The sequence below is a fragment of the Podarcis gaigeae genome, assembly GCF_964106915.1.
Source record: "Podarcis gaigeae genome assembly, chromosome: 5".
NCBI lineage: Eukaryota > Metazoa > Chordata > Lepidosauria > Squamata > Lacertidae > Podarcis > Podarcis gaigeae.
The window spans coordinates 19884150-19906391 of record NC_139681.1 but is presented as its reverse complement, the minus strand read 5'-3'; the positions used below and the strand labels follow the sequence as shown (position 1 = coordinate 19906391).

The 22242-nt window shown below is 43.4% G+C and overlaps 1 long non-coding RNA gene across 1 annotated transcript; it reads left to right on the top strand.

The window, feature by feature from the left end:
• The first annotated feature begins 5216 nt into the window (after positions 1–5216).
• Positions 5217–11243, top strand: LOC310844429. The gene is made up of 3 exons (XR_014564118.1): positions 5217–5309; positions 7617–7674; positions 11125–11243. It is a non-coding gene; the product is annotated as an uncharacterized lncRNA (long non-coding RNA).
• Positions 11244–22242: the final 10999 nt, after the last annotated feature.

The following is a 22242-nucleotide window of genomic DNA, read 5'->3' as shown; positions in this document are numbered from 1 at the left end:
GTGATATCCTGAGTACCACTTAGGTGGGTCATTAGGTGTGGATTAGTTGCTAAAGTCTTTGTGTCTTGACCTCTTGAACTTTGTGAAGAGTTTTCCTGAGAAGATGGCTGTATTGCACTTAGTTGTGCTTTGGCTTGGCTTCGTGTATAGGGGCGAGCTGTGGTTTTGTGGCTTGTGTCAGCCAGATCTGTGTAGGGATTGCAGGGGGGTGCAGCATCCGGAGGTGCCACCATGGATTGGCTACTGGATGGTGTCAGTAATTCATCTGTGGAGAGGGTCTGGGTTTGGGTCTGGTGTGGTTGATTGGTGTTGGCGTTCTGTGTGCCTCTGGATCTGGTGTCAGTTTTTGTGGGGAGGGCTAATTTCCAGATGTCTGGCAAGCGGGATGTGTCGTCACGCTTGTTCATGTTGTGAGGGTGTTTCTCTATCTCGATGGCTTCCATGATTATTCTCTTGTGGTGATGTTCCGTGTTAAAGAGCAATTTGGAATCTGCAAAATTAATTTCGTGTCCTGTTTCTTTCATGTGTTGGAAAAGAGAGGAAGTTTTTTCTTCTTTTTTGACGGCATTCTTGTGTTCTGCGATACGTGCATTTATTCGTCTGTTTGTTTGTCCAATGTACGTGGCTGGGCAGACTTTGCAGGGTATTTCATAGATCCCTTGGTTTTCCAACTGGATTTTATCCTTGGGGTTTCTGAGGATATTGGCTATTTTTTGGTTGGTGCAAAAGGCTGTTTTGATATTGTGTTTATGGAGGATTTTGCTAATTTTATCTGTAGTGCCCTTGATATAAGGAAGGAGGGCCATGCCATTGTTTTCTTCTGTGTCTTGGTTTTTGGGGGGTGTTTCCTTTTGGATTAGCTTCAAAAGGAAACACCCCCCAAAAACCAAGACACAGAAGAAAACAATGGCATGGCCCTCCTTCCTTATATCAAGGGCACTACAGATAAAATTAGCAAAATCCTCCATAAACACAATATCAAAACAGCCTTTTGCACCAACCAAAAAATAGCCAATATCCTCAGAAACCCCAAGGATAAAATCCAGTTGGAAAACCAAGGGATCTATGAAATACCCTGCAAAGTCTGCCCAGCCACGTACATTGGACAAACAAACAGACGAATAAATGCACGTATCGCAGAACACAAGAATGCCGTCAAAAAAGAAGAAAAAACTTCCTCTCTTTTCCAACACATGAAAGAAACAGGACACGAAATTAATTTTGCAGATTCCAAATTGCTCTTTAACACGGAACATCACCACAAGAGAATAATCATGGAAGCCATCGAGATAGAGAAACACCCTCACAACATGAACAAGCGTGACGACACATCCCGCTTGCCAGACATCTGGAAATTAGCCCTCCCCACAAAAACTGACACCAGATCCAGAGGCACACAGAACGCCAACACCAATCAACCACACCAGACCCAAACCCAGACCCTCTCCACAGATGAATTACTGACACCATCCAGTAGCCAATCCATGGTGGCACCTCCGGATGCTGCACCCCCCTGCAATCCCTACACAGATCTGGCTGACACAAGCCACAAAACCACAGCTCGCCCCTATACACGAAGCCAAGCCAAAGCACAACTAAGTGCAATACAGCCATCTTCTCAGGAAAACTCTTCACAAAGTTCAAGAGGTCAAGACACAAAGACTTTAGCAACTAATCCACACCTAATGACCCACCTAAGTGGTACTCAGGATATCACTCAAGAAATCACTCAAGGTATCTCTCAAGTAATTAAGGAACAAAAGAAGAAAAGGCACACTAGCCTGGGAACTTCCTCTCTGCCCAGAACATTGGAGGCTAGACACCACACCCCCTCTACAGTATTTATAGGAACTCAAACATTGAGATCCCGCTCTGTTCCAGTAACAAGAAGCCGAAAGCACCAGCCTGAAGATGACGAGTGAGACCTCGTCGAAACGTCGCCTAGACACCCCAACTTTTACACGGGAAGACACCCGAGGACACCAAAACCTGCATTCCTGTACCCGTGAAAATCTACGAAAGCATATATATATATATATATATATCTCCATATATATATATATATATATATATTTGCTTTCGTAGATTTTCACGGGTACAGGAATGCAGGTTTTGGTGTCCTCGGGTGTCTTCCCGTGTAAAAGTTGGGGTGTCTAGGCGACGTTTCGACGAGGTCTCACTCGTCATCTTCAGGTATCTCTCAAGTAATTAAGGAACAAAAGAAGAAAAGGCACACTAGCCTGGGAACTTCCTCTCTGCCCAGAACATTGGAGGCTAGACACCACACCCCCTCTACAGTATTTATAGGAACTCAAACATTGAGATCCCGCTCTGTTCCAGTAACAAGAAGCCGAAAGCACCAGCCTGAAGATGACGAGTGAGACCTCGTCGAAACGTCGCCTAGACACCCCAACTTTTACACGGGAAGACACCCGAGGACACCAAAACCTGCATATATATATATATATCCAAATGACTGAAAGTACCCTTAGAAATTTCCACTTGAGATGCTTAAGACATGCTGAAAAGCAGCCATCTTAGAGACTTAATGCTTATTAAAACCAGAAAGCATGTAAAACAATGAGATTACCCCTTAACTAACGCTTTATCTTGCATGAAGAAAAATACCATCATTGCAGCCTTGATTAAACAGTATTATGAAGCTGGTAGTGATTGTATTTAACTGTTTTGTGCTCCAGGAGTTGCCCTTTTTAAAGAAGGAAATTCTCACTTGCATTAATCAACCTATACTAGTATTTTCACGGTGCTAGAGCTGATGAAGTAAAAAGGTTTTTTTAAAAAAGTATCACAGAGTGGAAACCTACAGGAGCCATCTTTTTTTTAAAAAAAATGTAAAATAAGATTTCTGTTCTCCAAGCTTCCAAATGCTAAGGCAAAATGCAAAACACACTCTGTGCTTGTAAGCAAAGCAAATTATGCCTAATGACTTAAAAGGAATAGTGTTCTATATACACAATAGTTTTTGGGTTGCAAATTACCCTATAAGTGCTTTGTTTCTGAATCAAATTAATTGGAGAACAAGTTGGTGCACCAGTTGTTCACTTTGGGGGTGCTCTTATTTCTCAGGACAGTAGAACGGAGTCAGGTGAAACAGTCCCCCAAGAAGTAGCTAACTCCCACCTCTGCCCCCCATTGCTTAACACCTGTGGGTAGTTGTAGAAATTACATTCATAGTGTGCTTCTCTTTCTTATTATCAATCAATATACTGTTACACGCCTCCTCAAACTCCAAGTGGTGCAGATCCCAGGAGTTCCAGGCGCTTACCAGGGTCCATGTTTCCTTTGGAAATGAGGCACATTGGAAACTGTAGTGCCTTTATGGTATATGGTTTATTCACACACACAAATATATAACCTGAGCCTACACTCCAAGAGGGTCCTGTTTCTCCCATTGCTACAGCCGTTGCTCCAAAAAGAAACCAAACACGGCTCTCTGTCCCTTTGCTTAGCTTGCTGCATTTAACAGACGGACAGACCTTTCCCCCCTAGAACAAGCCACAGCTAACTAAAAGGCCAAAAGTTCCAAACTCTAACTCAGAGCTGAAGGAAGTGTCCCTCTCTCTGGTGGGATTCCTAATGGCCCATCACTTTCCTTTTGTTTTCCTTAATGGCTCATCCCAGGTGATCCCCAGAGCATGGGAAGCAAGCCTGGCTTGATTTTAACATGCTAAATCCATCTTCTGGCACCTGGTGTCTTTTCAGGTTGTTGGTGACACCAATGACTTAGATTGCCAAGTATGCACAAATGGGTAAGTAAAACCAACGGCTAGTAATTTTGTGGATTTAGAAAAGAGCTGATTCATATATTACATTCGAGCCGTTGGTTTTACTTACCCATTTGTGCATACTGGCTTGATTTTAACATGCTAAATCCATCTTCTGGCACCTGGTGTCTTTTCAGGTTGTTGGTGACACCAATGACTTAGATTGCCAAGTATGCACAAATGGGTAAGTAAAACCAACGGCTAGTAATTTTGTGGATTTATTTGTCCATCTTCTCTGCCTGTATTTTCCTAACTTTTGTGCCCCAGGTAGCTTTCCTGCTTGCAACCTTTTCCTTCTTTCTACTTTTTCCCATCAGTTGTCCTCTTTGAACTGGACCTGACTACTTCATCAACAGGTCCAACCTGTCTACTCTTTCCTTGGGCTTTTTGCTGGTTCAGTTCCCATATCCACACCCTAGACAATACAACCATACTTGGGAGGGGAGCACATGGCTAGAATTCTGCAACACCAACAAGTCAAGAGGTCAACTGGGTTTCTCTCCTGCACTGAAGTTCCAATAATGCAGAAAGCAAGAAGCTTAAAGAGCTGAGATTCTCAGGATTCAGGCAGAAGTCGTTCAGGTAAAACTGCCCAAGGCAACCACTAGACTGGATCGTTCGCACGTTTGGCTTGGGTCCCACCAACCTCATCTTCAAGGTTCTCACCTTAATGTTCAGTTCATGATGAAACAGAAACAGAAATTAAGGGTCAGAGTCAGTTCAGTATATTTTATGATGCTGGCAACACACAAAGACATTTGGCACACAGAACACCTACTAGCTGGTCTAGAGACACTTATAAAAAGCACATTTTGATATCCTGCCAAAATTTGACTCCACTGACCTTCTAGCAATGTAATAATAACAATAACACTAAAATGTCTGGGTAAATGGAAGTGAAGCGAAGCAACCGTGAGTTTGGCTACAGCTGAAGGCCGGACTGGTGGATATCCTTAAGATGTGGATTCTCTGACTGCTAGCTCACATGACCGATGGCAACGGAGAGAATTGTCTATGTCTGGCTCCCTCTGAAAATGTGCTACAATCCCAGAAAGCTACAAGAATACAAACCTGGCACACGGCTGAAGGTGCCTCTGGAGTCCTCCCTGTGGCTCTTCCCATAAAAGCCGCTTTTCAGTTCAGCTTCAGCTTGTCTGTTGAACCATGCAAGGAGCGCAGACTCAGCCAAATGCATTACTGAAAAATGAATCACTTTGCTGAATATTCAGTGTTTCATTGCTGTTCAGTGCTCCCCCCTCTCTCTCTCCCCCACCCCACAGGCTGCTGCCTTCTTTGTCTTTGACCTTACAGCCCCTTTGGTCTCAATGACATCACAGTGGTATACTTGTGATGGCGCCAAGGACACTCATAAACATCATCACATGGGTCACCACAGCCAATCAGACTGTCCTTGGTGCCGTCACAAGTATACACTGTGAAGTCATTGAGAGACATCATACGCGTCACCTAGTTGCACCCTGAGGCCCTCAAGCCCTTCCCCTGAAAATAACTTCACACTGACACGTAATTTTAGTTTAAGTTATTGTACAAAATTTAGGCCACAACTTTATTGATTACAGCAAAGTGAGCGGTGTTGGCTTAGGCATTGGCAACAGACTATAACTGACTCCTGCCTCTCTGTCTGGAAGTCTGAAAGGGTAAACACCAAACAAGGGAGCAACATTGATGAAGACCAACGAAGCTCACCCCGGGGTTCCTGTGGTCCTGGCATGGCCTTAGCCCCTTAAGCAGACTTTGGACGAGATCCAGGACCCCCAGATTCCTTTACCAGAATACCCTTCTTCATGGAGGGGCAGGTGATGGCCGCACCTCCCCTCCCACACACTTCCATAAGCCAATGCCTAACCACCAAACCTTACAAAGTTGTGACGATTGCTAAAGGGGTAGGCGAAAACCAAGTGGCTACATCGAATCTGCCAAATGGAAAAATTCCTACCCAGCCCCTGCTCCAAAATAGGCGACCCAATCCAAAGCAAGGCCAAAGCAGCAGCACCTAAAATTAGGGAGGGAGGGCAGGTGTTCGGCAGCGTGATGCAAGTCCCCCCAGTTACATTGCGCAGCCGCTTTTATAGGCCCCAGGAATTGCGCCAACTGGCCCGATTGGCCCAAACAACCTGGCACGATCCTGGGGCCCAACGGTTAAGGCTTGGTCCATGCCTGCCAACAACCCTCCCAGTGGGGGTGGCTTAGGGGCCCGTGCGCAACCAGGACCCTCATTAAGGAGGATCCCATCTCACAGGATCAAATGACAAGGAAGTCAAATGTGGCGAAGAACAGGGGGGACACTGGAGAAAGAAAATGCCACAAGGAGCAGCATTGAAACAACAGGGCTGCCCTTGTAATGAAAGCACTGAGAATTTTTGAAAAGGGAACATACTTTCTGAAACTCACTAAAAGCAACAGCACACATATTAACCCTCGTGATTCCCAGTGAGACTTCATCTTGTGCTGTAGCAAAAGAGTGGATCATAGAAACTTCCTTGATGTTTTATTTGTATTTGCACTTAATCCTGAAAAAAGAACATTGTCCTTGTGCTGGGGATGATGGGAATTGCAGTCCAAAACATTTGGAGGCCACCAGGTTAGCAAAGGTGGCTTTAGCCTCTCATCCATACGCGAAAGCGTAAGCATGGGTCTGCCACATATTCCACTTGCAGATGGTCTTAGGGACTGCAAGGGACTAGAATTCGGCCATTGGATCCTCTCCACAGAACTGGGATGTAAACTCCGTTCGCTCAGAACACTTCAGTGTGTATTATTCAGAAGTGCCTATCAGCAGCTGCTAAGGACATCCCTTTGAGGAATAAAACTTTCCTCAAACTTAAAAACCCTGGTGTAGAAAGGGAATTTTGTGCCAGTATTAAACAACTTGTCAGTCAAAAATGAGAGACTGGGTGCGTAAAATGAGCGCTTGCATGTTGGCATGACAAGGTCAAAGTGATTGATTAATTAATTAATTAATTAATGTATGCATTTAGAGCCCTCCTTACCAACAAGCATGTGAGCAGGAGTGCCAACTCCTGGGGGGCCGAGCTTTTCTGCCCCCCACCAATATTTTTTGGGAGGGGGCCGGGCCCTCCAATGTCCAAGAAAATTAGGGAGCCTGGACTATGTCCTCTGAGTATAATCTATGAAATGCAATGAGCAGCAGGAGTTTGTGCTACTCCTGAACAGTGGAGGAAGGCTTACTCTCCTGCCTGATCTCTCACCACTTCATTCTTGTCCATTCCCTTGGCTTAGGAGGGAGAGTTTAAACAAAAATCTGTGTTTTCGGCAGGGTCCCTGCACTAGAATGGCAGCATCGCTTGGTCTGGATTTGACCTGAGGCACACACAGCTTTAATCCAAGCCCCTGCAGTATGGATCGTCTCCAGCTGCAAGCACAGACACTCGAGTACAGGAGAAGAGAAGGAAAATGTATTTCATGGGCGTTCAGAAAATCACATCCTACGCAAGAAACACATAAAGCTTCTGAGGTTAGACGTGAAACCACTCTGTTGCCTCATTCATTTAGATTTATTTCACTGTTGCCTCTTTCTTGTGTGTTCCAGTTTAATACTATAAAACTTGGAACATTATCTCACTGGAAGAATAGCTGTCCTCCAACAAAATATCAGGAAAGAAGTGGTTTTTCAAATGTTTCCCCTTCTGTGAGCAAAAATAGAAAATGGATATGCTTTTTTAAAGGAAGAAGGGAAGAGAAGAACTTACATTTTCCAGGCAGTTCCACTTGTTGTTTTTATAACATCCTGTGTGAGTAGTAAATTTTATAACAACAGATGTCTGTTATTCCACATTAAATCTGTTTAAGGGAGGAAAACAAGATTGCACATTCTGAGGGCTTAGAGGATAACAAATACTTCAGCAAAGTAAGTATTCTCCCTCTTTAAGATCATATAATGGGGAAAACACCAGCAGAAATTCCATGAAGAGCTGTGTTCCTTGTGAAGTCTGAGTCATCTAAAGTATGCTTTTAAACAGTCTGGCTCTGGGGTTCTTTGTTGTATGGATAGAGTTGAAAGCATTGGCCATGCCCTTCAAAATGCACTGCTGCCTGCAAATCCCAGAAGTGCAGCCTTGGAGCCAAATTGGTACTTCTAGAATGATGGAGAGGAGGCAACTAGGCCTGGTCTACACAAGGAACAGGTGAGGTGGTACAGTCCCTGTGATAGTACTCACCAGCATGGACTACTATTGCTTCTTGTTTTGCTGCCCATGGCAGCCATTTTGTGCTGGCACCCATGGCATTTTTATCAATATATGAGTATGGGAACCTCATGGGTTTTTTTACAAAAACAAACCAAATCAAAAGGACCAGGTACAGCTATTCTTGGAGTGCACCATTTCACAGTGCAGATGAGAGTTGCAGGTTCCAACAATCCTCCATGACAAAAACATAAACAAAGCTTGATATGTAGAAAGCCAGAAAGACAGGGAGAGGACTGTACCAGAACTGTATTCTCTGTCAGTAACCAATCTCCTACATACACAGACATTTTGATAAAGCTAAGCAGAAGAGCAGTTTTCAAGTAGCCTTTAATTTTCAGATGAGATGAATGGGTTTAAGTTTCAGCAATACCAGTTTCTCCAGGGGTCATTTCAACACAGGTTTGGAGCTGGATGTGCATACAATGTACATCAGATAATCACTGTCCATTCAGGTCAGGTGTTTCAGACCTGTTTGCTCCATATCTACCTGCATATATGGAGACTTGGAGAACATAAGTGGCTTCATGACATCACTGTGAGGACAACACAGGAGAAAGGCTACACCGGGGATTCTTTGTAGACTTGGGGTTTAAATTCAAAAACATTCAGCTATGAAGCAAATCTTGGAGGAGGGGATAAACTGAGGAGTGGCTTGATGTCCTAAGTGGATTGGACAACTTCATGGAGGTCAGTGGGCATTGCCTCTGATTGCAAAATTCAGCCTCCACATTCAAAGGCACTCTATCTCTGATTGCTAGTTACTGGGCAGGTAAACATGGCTATCTCATGCTTTGCTTGTGAGCTTCCTAGGAGTACCTGGTTGGTCTGTTCTAGCAGAGGCAGTGCCTAAGTTGTTATGTTCTTAAGAGGGAGAAAATTCAAGGGGAAAGATTTTGAATATTCATACAGTACATCCACTTTACTTCCTAAATGAAGAATCCAAGAAAAGTCTGTTAAATGATAGAGGGATTATATAAAATGGAATGAGCATACTGTTTTTCTGTGATACATTATCATGAAACCTACTGAGAAAAATGTTTCCACCTAGCAAGCAGAACTGCAAACTATAATTGCAAACAGATTCTTCTGAAAGAACAAGGGAACATGGAGGGAACATATGAAAGTACCTGCTCATCACAGCAGGATCACACTTCCCCATCTTCCAACCACCATATTCCGGGAATGTCAAATCAATTCATGTCTCCTCTAATACAAACAATGCACATCATCAAGCTGTACTTATCTTGTTCTACCACTCTAATTAATTATCTTAAAACTATGCTTCCTGTGCCAGGCATCTGCTCCTCAAATAAAATAGGGTGATCAAAGCCTGAGTCATATTTTTGCAGCGCTACAGGCTTTGTAAGCTGGTGCCCACATGGTGACTTTGAATTGGGCGGTGGGCAGGCATGCTTTAGGGAACATCAGTTCACTCTCTGGAGGCAGGGTCTGCCAACAACGCCATCCACTGCCAGTCCCTTACATCCATCCCTGTCCATCTGCACAATGTGGGGCGGGGTGGGGGGGAGCAGTGTGGACAGCATCAGAAGTATCCCCCCTTGCCAAAAATGGCAGTGTCATCAAAGAAAAAGAAAACCCTGCTTTTTGAAGGCATCTCATTTGATTATTTCTGGTGCTGCTGACTCCAGGAGGGAAGACGTATGGTCACATTTGAAATGATCTTCAACCCTCATTACTGAAGGGTGGTACGCGGGTGGCACGGTGGTCTAAACCACTGAGCCTCTTGGGCTTGCTAGTCAGAAGGTTGGCAGTTCGAATCTCCAAGACAGGGTGAGCTCCCGTTGCTCTGTCCCAGCTCCTGCCAACCTAGCAATTTGAAAGCACACCAGTGCAAGTAGATAGTCATACCTCGGGATAAATATGCTTCAGATTGAGTGCTTTCGGGTTGTGCTCCGCGGCGACCCAGAAGTAATGGATACCCAGAAGTAACAGAGCATGGAGCACGTTACTTCTGGGTTTTGCTGCTCGTGCATGCACAGACAGTCAAAATGATCCCATTCGCATCCTGAGGTACCACTGTAAATAGGTACTGCTGCAGCGGGAAGGTAAACAGCATTTCCGTGCGCTCTGGTTTCCATCACAGTGTGCTGTTGCACCAGAGGCAGTTTAGTCCTGCTGACCACATTACCCGGAAAGCTGTCTGTGGACAAACGCCGGCTCCTTTGGCCTGTAAAGCAAGATGAGCGTCGCATGCCTTTGACTGGACCTTTACCATTACTGATGCTGAAAGTATTTTAAAATGTAAACTTTCCCATTTCCTTAAAGGAATCATTTCCTGAGGTGTTTCAAACCTAGACCTCCTTTGTGCTTGTGCCCATATTTTAGAATTTGAGGTCGTTCCCCCCCCCCCAATTCTTTGAGGTCAGTTAAGCCTCACTGAAGGTGGTGGCATGGACTGTTGCATGCCCATGGCATTGGGGCTCTGAATGATTCCAGCATAGCAAAAACATATTTAAGAACAAAGAAGGCAACAGCTAATTTGAAGTAACATCTGTTGAGAAGGTACTAACTGGTCAGCATTTTTTAACACATCTCCAGGAAAGGAAAAAGGGTATAAATCTGAGTGGTCTGTGAAAACCAATAGGAAAGAGCACTGAGGGTCATTGCATTTCCTAGATACCTTCCACATGCCATTGTACATCTCTGCTATAAGCTGTAACCCCAATACAATTTCAAATAGCCTCCAACGTTTCTCCGATGAAAATAGGGATGCCCTCTTCCATCACCATCACCATCATTCCCCATTTGACTGGGCTGCCCCAGCCACTCTGGGTGGCTTCCAACATATATAAAAACATAATCAAACATTAACCGTTAAAAAACTTCCCTATACAAGGCTTCCTTCAGAAGTCTTCTCAAGGTTATATAATTACTTATCTCCTTGGCTTGGGGGCTGCATAACTCCACACCCTCCAAAATTTATCTGTTGGAAATAGGGATGTCCTAAGGAAAAGGAGGGACATTCCAGGATCAAATCAGAAACACACCTAATTGTGAAACACACCCAATCTGTAAACTATTATTTAACTGGGATCAATCTGACAATGTTGTCAGATAAGTTACTTGTTTATTGTTTTTGCTGTTTACAGATGTATGAGAATTGAAAATATATATGCAGAACGGCTGCTCTTATTACACCCCCCCCAGCTTATTCTGTGGTTTCCCCCACTCATCTAGAGGGATCACCAGAGTAGGGCATAATATGAAGGTAGGTGGTATATTTAGCTAATGGTTTCCAGCTAAACCTTTTATTAACACATGGATGTTTTGGCCTTCCCAGGCCTTTTAGCACATCTCAGCTGGATCGATGATCCATGCTGCAATTTTTGCTTGTGGTGAAGTTGTACAGCGAGTGCCTCACAATGACATCAGCTAATAGGCAAATTCCCGTTGAGCTGAGTGCCAAAACCCACTGAAGTCCATGTTGGCACATGAAAAGGACTGTGCGAATTAAGGATCCTTCTTGTTCTGGGTTTGCATCCAGCATGATGCAATGTTCTTCCAGTGCCTGTGAGGTCATGTGCATAGCTTACTAATTTGAAGAGAAGGCAGGATACCCCACAAGCAAACCAGCAATCAAGGAAGGGAAGCCATGAAACTAGATCCAACCACTCCGTTCAAGATAATTATTGGATTTTAACTCCGCTCAGAGAACTCGCAGAGGAATAATATGCCCACTTGACTGGTAAGAGCTCTGCCCCATCTGGGCCTCTAGCATTAACTACAGCCTCGTGGATTGGTTTACAGAGAGAATATAAAGGAATTCTGCTTGAACTTCATTTTATCCTAGTTGAGGAGCTTCACTTCGCTTAAGCTGCACGGCTCTCTTGTTCTCAAGACCTGGGTGCTTTCCTGAGCTATGCCTTCTGCCAGTAATACAAAAACTGCACCATTCTCCAAAGCCTTAAAAAATCACCCTTTGGAAGGGTTTACACAGCTCTGCCTAAACTGCGATCAGTGACCAGAACTTGGATTAACAAGTAAATGAAATTCGGAGTGGCTATTGAAAACTAACTGATCATGCATGCACAGGAACTTGTTCTATATTCTGAGCCAGAAAACAAACTGTTGGTGACATGATGCCCGATTAGTGATACATCCAGACATGACATGTTGAACAAGGTCATAGTTTGAACTGAGCAATTACAAATTTAAGTGATTTCACAACTTAGAAGTCCCACATTTGCAGTGGTGGTAAGATGCTCTGAAGCCTGTACATATTATTTTTTATTAATTAAGTGAGAGCATTAAATAAATGAACATTCTCTATGTTGGGATGAAACAAAGAAGCATCTTCTAACTTTAAAGTGTTGGGTCTGCTCTGGCTAGAAATCTGAATGCTGTAATGTTATTACTGAGAAGTAAATAACTTCTTTCAGTCAGGAATGAGAAAAACAACAATATTGCCTATCCGGAAACTTTAATCCACCCCTTTCAAGCATTGCTTGGCCCCAGGCTCCCATCCAAGGATGGAGGAGAATTTCATTTGGTCCACATCTTAAGTAAAGGAAACTCGTCCTAATTTGCAGTGCCCAGACTCCTATGATGATTGGAGCACAGTTAACAGCTTGTGCCCTTCTCCAAATTTTGCATGTAAACACATTAAAAATGCACATATTGTGGGGGAAATGCATCTCTCTTTTTGGAGGGGGTGTTTTTTAGTGGGAAATGCATGCAACTCTATTTTCCGGAAAATGCATACAAAAATGCATAAAATTTAAATGGAATCTTAAAGAAAAACACCCCAATCTTCAGAAAACAGGGCAGAATGGACTCACAACCGAATGCATGCAAAATTAACAGCGAATGAAAGCAGGGTGTCCATCTCTAACCTCAGCAATCACTTCATTTTTCCGTATCTCTCAAATATGACTCCTAAATCAGTAACTTTGGTGTGAAGGTTCAGAATTTCTTAAAAGAAATCCCACCCTTTCTTCACTTCCTACGAACCACAGTAGAGACGGGCTACCTGTATGTGAACCCAATCTGTCCCAAGGGTACTCATTTATTTGTGTATTAGGCTCATAGAGCTCTAGGTCTCATAGGCTCAGAGCTGATTACAGGAACTTTCTGGATGTGCACATTTCTGTCCCACAAGGGCTCACGGTGTAAGCAATGTAATAATTAGAGGGCTTGGGGGATAAAGAGGCCAGCAGAATTAAAATTACGTTTTATTCACATATCATTTTAAAAAAGTGATTAAGAAGGTTAGGCCCAATCCCCTGTTCAGGTGTGCTCTGTGCATTGGCTCTTCTTCAAGTGTGTTTGTTTTGTAAGGGAAGAATATCACCTGTGAGGAATGGGGTACATTGAGGCTCTTCTGAGTGGGTTGCCACATTGTGAGATACACTGACTAGCTATGCAGGGAAGGGCCTTATCTGTGTGGTCCCCGTCTCTGGAACTTGCTCTCTTCAGAGCTCCACACGGCGTCAATGCTCCGTTCCTTTTCAGCGCCAACTGAAAACCCATTTGTTTGTTCATGTGGCTTTTGCCGGTTTGGTTTAGTAACTCTAGTCAGCTTTATGTAGATCATTTTAGATTTGGGTGTAAAAAGTTGCGTTGTCATTATTTTATTGCTTTTGTGGGATCATTCATACATTTCTATGCTGTTTTGTTTTGGGGGCTGCACCCAACCCTGAGATCGTTTGATGGAGGATGTGCTGAAAACGTTTTCAGTAAAACAAATTAATACAGACATAAAACAAACTATTTTTGTTGGTTTTTGCAATTGAGATTTTTTTAAATAAAAAAATAATCCAATGGTTTTTGGTTTTGTTGGTTTTCTTGTTGAATCATTGGGTTATAACTATTCTGTTTTTATGTTAACCCCTTTGAGCCTGACAAAGGGAAGATAAAAATGTTTGAAATGAATAAAAAACAAGAACAAAGATGAATAAGAAAATTAAACCCATACCCATATTCTTGCAGACAATCATCCAGAACATGCCCACACTCTTGCTTAGTCTTATAAATGCTAACACACAACCTCACTTGACTTTGTCTCCTCTACTCCCAGCTGCATACCTCATACAACCTTTCAAAATATAGAAGCATCCCATCCTTCACCTTTCACAGCCTTCCAAATAGCTACCTAATGGACTTTGCTTTCTACAGCTAGACAGGGGCCCAATGACTGCCTGTTGAAAATATATGGCAGAGAGGGCTGGCCTGGGTAGGGCCAGGAACCAGTCCTGAATGTGGTAAGGGGAATGCCACTGGAGCTCTGCCCAGATGGACTATGATATTCTCCAACAAATCCCGGTGGGATGCTCCTCTTTTCCATGAGCAGCAGCACTCAGTGGCATCTCTTGAAAAGCTCCCAGATGGTTTTTCATTTCTTGGACAATTACCATAATAAAATTGTAGGTGTTCAGGAATCACTTTTAATCAGCCTTATCCTAGAGACAGTGCCACACCACAAACCCAATCTTTAACACAGAGAGACCCAAATGTACACACACCTCATTTCCCTTTGAAATGTGTGATCTTCCTCTTCAGAATTGGAGTGGCACCATAGGGCAGGTTTGGGGAACCTACGGCCTATCAGATGTTGTTGTATCCAATTTCCCATCATCCCCAGCTAGCATGGCTGGTGGTCAGGAATGATGAGAGTTGTAGTTCAGTGACATTTCAAAGGCCACAGTTTGCCTATCCCAGCTCTAGGAGACAATGTTCTCCAGCAAAAGGATTCTCTGACTGCAGTAGATTAACAGGGATGTACCCTATGTAAAAACAAATACCTACCAAGAACCATCACACTGCAGTCATCTTTTTTTAAAAAAAGAAGAAGCAGCAGAAAGCCTCTTTATACTATGGCAATAAATCCCAGCCTTTGGAAGATTTAGTCTCCTTCCCGCATTGGCACAATTGTAGATGAAAACATCTAAAAGCTCTCAGACATTTCAGCTGTCCATATCCCCACCTAAGAAATAAATCTCCATGTAGCGATTCTGGGCCAAATTTCCAAGGAATGTGGATTTTAAAAAGAACCAGCCATTTCAGAAGATGTGGTTAAAGTGAAGTACACATCTACAAGGAAATGTCTGGGCGTTTTTATTTGGAAACACAGTGGTTTATAATCTTCCTTTACACCATCCACAACAGAACTTGTGTGTCTTACAGAAGATTCTGGTGAGCACCCTAAGGTGCCCTCACTGTTCACAACGAGGACCCTAAATAACTAAAAAAACAACCACAAGTCTATTGAATTTGCTGCAGCTATGAAGGTTTTTATTTTTCAAGTTTCTTGCCGCATCTAAGGAATAAATGATAAATATTTGGAGAAGAGAGGGTAATATTTCTCCTCCCCCCCCCAAAAAAAAATTATTTATTGAAATGCCTTCAGAATAAAAAAAGCAATCCATTTAGTTGTTTGGAGGGTTCTAAACTGTACGATGAGGCTTCATGAATGAAGCAGGCTCCCTCCTGTAGAACTTCTCCTCCAAAGAGTGGAAGGCAATGGGACTTGGTGGTGGGGATGTGATGGAGGCGCAGGAGCCAGGAAGGATGTTCCCACTCTTCCCATCACATGACAGTAATCACGTGAAGGCAAACCACCTGCATCTGAAATAAGCTTTAGATCTTGCAGTGATCAATGCAAGATCGTCTGCATGATCAACAGCTTTGTCATCATTGGCTAGAGGCCAGCCATCTCTTAGGAGCAGAGTCCTCCTTTTTTTCTTATAGATAACGAGCTTCTGCAGACCCCTAGGGTTCAGTAGAAGGCAGTCTGAAAGCCATCACCCTAGCAAATTAACGATACTATTTTATTTTGTAGTATTAGCGTTTGCATGACTGACGTACACCTGAGCAAACTGCACTCCCCCGCCAAATCACACATTATTACGAGAGTAGCATCCTATTTTCTAGCGAATGTACACCTGAAGGTAAGCTTGACTTGTTCATACTGTGAGCAGGGAGATTTATTTTATCAAATTGTACGCATATTACAGGTGAGTGAATTAATTAATTTTTTTTTTGTATCTCCCACATCTCCAAAGATTCAAAATTAGCACATGAGGGAGTAAGTTCTAATATATGAGCTTTCTAAGTGTAGTGAGTTGTTTTGGGGGAGGAGGCGGGGGAGGGTAACATACAAATATAGTCTCCCACTTGGAGCCTGCATTGGTATAATACAGCAGGAGAGGGGGGTGGGAATGAAAATGAGATGGTTAAATGTCCACCTTTAAAAAGTGAGATGGTTATAAGTCTGTCTGGTTGCATCCTATCTCATGCCGTCCTAGTCCGACCACAGTCTGCAATGTGAGTGATATGCAGATTTTTATTCCAGGGTTAAATTTGTGAGGATCCATTCACACACGCAAGTCACCAAACGATGAGCATGCATGTGTGAATCTGCTCAACCTCAAGGCTAATACTTACAATTGCAACCCCTCTGGAGCTCACTTCTAACCCCTGTAATTCTCTGTCATGTGAAAGTCTCAAAAAGGCATATAGTTTTAGGGAGTTCAAGTAAAAGATCTCAGAGAATAGCCCTCCTATGGGGGGGGGGGGAAAGTTAAGCAAATTTATACTAATATTATCTGGCATAAAAGACAGGGGAAAAAAATATTTGGTGTTGGAATTTACCTCCCAGCATTCCCCTTTCCTTCCCATTTTGTACAGATAAAGGTATTTTTGAGGCAGATTAAGTATGCTGTGCAAGTATCTGGGTTTTCCCCAAGGCTCTTTTATTATCAGGCATTCTATAACTACGTAAGTAATCGTGGGATGAATATTGTGCATAATTTTGCCTAACCAAAATACAGGTTTTCACGTACCGGTGAAAGCGGATGTGTTCTGTAGTAAACAAGCTGTTGGGAAGAACATGTTTGGTGCACAATAATTACATTCTGATGGCTGACCTCAGGAAAATCAAATTATCTTTAAAGAGAAATGTAATAATGGGAGAGGGGGAATCGGGCTAGCTCTGTAGTCCCATCTCCTTCGAGACTGTATACATGCCAGTTTAAACATTCTTCCTGGTGTAATTAATGGATCTATATAATTTCTCCCCTAATAAAGGCAATTTTGTCCTCCTGTTATACATACATACCTACATATAAAATTATTTGAACTCTTTCTTTGTAGATAGTTACAGAACATGGGAAGGGGGGGTCCAGGAGTATCTTGGAAACCTATGAAATATATTTTTGCATTTTGGACTCACAGCTGTCCATGAAAGTCCTCGGAGCTAGCGTCCAATGTCCGGGCTGAACGCTGGGGGTGGAGAAGCTCCTTCAGGTATACATGGCCGAGTCCAATTAGGCCCTTAAAAGTCAGTACCAACACTTTGAATTGTGATCAGAAACATACTGGGAGCCAATGTAGGTCTTTCAGGACTGGTGTTATATGGTCTTGGTCTCCAGAATTGCAGGCATAGATTTTTACAATCCAGTTTGTGTCAACTGCAGACCGTTCTATATTTCACAGAGTTCAAACCAATACTGAGGTGAGGTTCATAAAACTTTGACATTTAACTAATTCAAGTGACCCAGATCTGTAGTTTTATCTGATGGTGGCAAGAGCCATACTTGTGATTTCAAAAATCTGGAAGCTGCACGTAACCCTTCTTCTGCCCATCATTTCTGGCACTATTGCACTTTCAAAGTGTGATATGAGACACATCTCCTTAGACAAGGCATATCAAGGAGAATTTCTCAAAGGGGCAAATTACAGCTTGTTTTAATACAGGAAAACAATATGCATAATTTGCGAGAACTGAAAAGACACATACGCCTTTATGCTCCGATTGAAGTTGATTCACAACCTTTTTGTACAATCAAATGATGTTCTTATGTTCATCTTTGGGGGGAAAGAAAGATCAGCAGTCATTCATGTCTCCTCTTGAAGGGGCCATCAAAGAAACTGGAAACCCTTATTCTAAATTGCTAATATAAAACATCACAAAAGTAGACCTGTGGGAAGTGCGGTCATATGAGGAAGATACATTTGGGCATGTAAGTTTGGTGAGCGTTGTCATAAATATTAATTCCTTTGTTAGCAAAAAGTTAAACACCGTCATGAGTTTTATGTTGCATGAGGACAGCTTTGTCAATGTAGGCTTGAAAAAATGAGTGAGTAAAGGGATTCAAGATCCATTGTGGATATATCGAGGCAGAATAGCTAAATATAATTCTACAGGTACTAATGAGCATGCCTTTCAATAAATCACCTCATACATGAGGGAGAATAAATATGCATTTCAATCTGCACCTGCAAAGTTCAAATGCTAGGCTGGAATTAGTTCTAAAGTTTGAGATGACACTATGCTGAAAAGAGGAGGCCTAGCTTTCAATAAGAACTCACATCTACGCAGCCCACAGAGAGAGAAGCGGTAGAAATAGCTCAAGATTTTTATGCAATATGGAGAAGTAAGTCACAGTCCTTGCAGATGAACCATCTGAATCAACACACCAGTTGTTCAAGACTGTTTGCTCTCATGTAGACCCTCCACTGAGACCACAGAAGGTCAACTCAAGGTCTTTCATTGATGCTCCAATGTAAGACTCAAAACAAAATGTGATGCATTCAAGTTCTGCAGATCCTACTGTTTAAAGCCACAGTGAGCTTTGTCTCAGTTTGACCAAGTCAGCAGCTTCACACACAATTGGATGCTTCCAATCTCTGGAGAAAGAACTGTTCGTGACCCCATGGACCAGAGCACGCCAGGCACTCCTGTCTTCCACTGCCTCCCGCAGTTTGGTCAAACTCATGCTGGTAGCTTCGAGAACACTATCCAACCATCTCGTCCTCTGTCGTCCCCTTCTCCTTGTGCCTTTCCTAACATCTTTCCTAACATCAGGGTCTTTTCCAGGGAGTCTTCTTTTCTCATGAGGTGGCCAAAGGATTGGAGCCTCAGCTTCACGATCTGTCCTTCCAGTCAGCACTCAGGACTGATTTCCTTCATAATGGATAGGTTCCTGGAGCAGGAACCGGCAAGCCACTCCAGTATCCCTGCCAAGAAAACTCCACGAACAAAGATTCACTCAGGTATGCTTCAAAATGGGTGCTGTGTAGGCAGACGATTTGGTCAAAATGCTTTGAATGAATTAAACGAACAAATATGGTGCTCAAACACCCCTTAGGAGATTAGCAGCTCTGTTTGGGAACAACCTCCGTAGCAAGCACTTGATATGCAGAGTACTAACCTGCCTGTAATTAGCTTTCCCTGCACAGCTGAAGGAAATGTGGCGGGTTTGGTTTTTTTTTTTTGCTCAGAGTTTCCTGCAGATGCTTTCATTGTGATTTGACAGTCACTTTACAATGCACTATTTAAAAAAAAAAAGGGGGAAAAAGCAGCTGACTTTAATTGGATCCACGCTGAAACACTCCGGTCAGGGTGTTTCTCTGCAGTGGTTGTATTCATAGGCCAGCTTTCAATTTGCAAGTACAGGGGTTTCCTGTTCTGAGATGCCAGGTGCAGTTGTTTTGTGTGCAGCTGGTTACCTGGTAACCTTCCCCAACTGTGCCGAAGTGTTGACAGAGCACTGGAGGTTTAGCACACAAAGATCAACATTAAAAGGGCCCTGTTTGTAGAAAACAGGACCGATCTGGCATGCACATCGGATGGGTGCTGGGGCATCAGGGTTTGGCATTGCCAGACACCTCCTGAGGCCCACAACTCGGAAGTGGGGAGGGGGCATTGCCAATCCTGAAAGCAACCTGACACTGGTGGTTCTTCCTCTGAACTGTTTGTACTTCTTCACTTCTCCTCTCTCCAAGGAAGCAATGAAAGGAGCATCAGTTGTTCTGCTTGCTCTGAGCTGGACTGCTCTATTATGTAGACTTAATGCCTGCTGTTTTTACTGTCAAATGTAGGGATATCCCATTTTCAGACTTGTTGACTAACGAGTGTGCATTGTCATGTCAGTGTGTGTTTGTGTGACACGACGGCTACATAACTTGAAACGTTAATATGGGACACACTTGACGGAACTGGTTTTGAGGGGCAGAGGTACAAATGCCCCCTTTTAGACTTTTCTAATAATTGAGGCATATTCTGCACCAAAATGTAGCTATGTAACCTATACTAAGTGGCATAACGCGTTTCCGTGTGCTGCTCTGGTTTGCCAGAAGCGGCTTAGTCATGCTGGCCACATGACCTGGAAGCTGTATGCTGGCTCCCTCAGCCAATAAAGTGACTGGACCTAATGGCCAGGGGTCCCTTTATCTTTACCTAAGTGGCATAACTGTTTATGGGTACGTGCAGGGCTTTTTTCCAGCTGGAACTCACCGGAACTCAGTTCTGACACCTCTCAGGTGGGCGCCATTGCCATTATAGGAGAACAAGGGAGGCGTTCATGGTGAGTTCTGGCACCTCTTTTTGTAGAAAAATAGCACTGTGTATATGTACAGTGGTACCTTGGGTTAAGAACTTAATTCGTTCCGGAGGTCCATTCTTAACCTGCAACTGTTCTTAACCTGAGGTAGCACTTTAGCTAATGGGGCCTCCCGCTGCCACCACCGTGCAATTTCTGTTCTCATCCTGAAGCAAAGTTCTTAACCCAAGGTGCTATTTCTGGGTTAGCGGAGTCTGTAACCTAAAGCATCTGTAACCCGAGGTACCACTGTACTGCCATATCTTTCAAAGCGGCAATCTAAAATCCCATTTCAGACATTTCACGCAACCATTGTTTTTCGGTGAGAGCCAGCTCTCGGAGCTCTGCAATGTCAAAGGAAACAGGTTCAATCCTTGGCATCTCCATCTTGGGTTGGCAAAGATGCCTGCCTAAAATCCCAGAGTCCTGATGCCAGCAAACAATACTGAGCTACATGAACTGTATAAGGGCATTTCCTGTGTTAAATTACGTGTGTGTCAAGCAAATTATGTGTGTTTCAACCAAATTATTCTAATGCCCACAGCAAATCAGGGCACCCTCAGTATTTGAAGTAATATTTCATGCAGCTTAAGAAGTTTCTGAATGCTTATGCCACAATTAAATGTTTAGGGTTGGATCCAGACTAAGTTAGTTCAGCTTTATTCCCACTGAAATCCATGCTACTTAAGATTAACCCATTCTACTAATTTCAATGAGACCTACGTTAAACTGCCTATGTCTAGAACCAACTCTTCGTCTTTATGGCAGAGGTAGCCAGCATTGTGCCACCACCCCAGACGTTGTTGCACTACAGTTCCCATCATCCTCAGCCAGCAAGGGCAGGGACCATGGATGATGGGGACTGTAGTCCAGCAATATTTGGAGGGCTACACAGCTTTAAGATGCCACAGCAACCTGTTGCTTGTGTGTGGTTCTTGGGTGGCTTGCAGGACCAGATCTGCTTGGCTTTTGCTGGAGAGCTACTTCAGATCATTCTCTGGGCCCATATACTCGCCTCCCATTGTTTTCTCGGCAATGGCTCTGTTTTTAGATTTGGTGGCAGCTGCTGCTATAAATATAGAGGCAGCCAAAGAGCCAATCTCTGTTTCTTTGGTTCCAGACAAAGCTCCCACTGCCCTCAGAAGGATTGCAAACGGGACCCAAGTTAGCAAGTGTAGGATAAGGGCAGCTTCCCTTGGGCTGTGAAACACACATTTCTGTGCTAACAAAAGTCCCATTATAGTCACTGTGGCTTCATAACCTGGAGGTGCAGCTGCACCAGCTCCATCAACCATTTTTTTTAGAGCTCTAAATATGTTTTTGAGCCTTTGGGAATGCTCCCTGTTGAATGTGCTGCCTCTTGCAGCTTCCTAGGAAAGAAATAGTCCAAAGGGAGGGGGACAGTAGTATGTGTGTGTTTGACTCATATTCCTCTTTTCCTGTTGCTTATCCCTGTCATTTGAGCAAAATTGTATACCAACAAACTGCACTGATTATTCTCAACCATAATTAAATTGTGTCATCATTCCCTCTTTTCCAGTCCTACTTTGCACCATCAGCAGTCTGGCCTACTGCTGATCCTGGGACCCTTTGTTCATTTGGCTGTTGCTTCTTGTCCATCAAAGGATTGGCCAAATGGATGGATTGCACCCTATCAGCGATCACTGAATGAAAATGATGACATCACAATGTCACATTGTTGCTTATAATGGACTGTGTGTTTCCGTCACCGCAGACAACTGTGGACCATGTAGATTATTATGTGGACATTCTTTACAAGGAAGGCTGAAGAAATGCTGAAAAGGGGAGTTGCTTTTTGGCACTGCTGAGAGCATTCGTGAAAGGCTGTCATTTTGTTTCAGCTCAGTCTTTGTTCCCCTGGGTTTT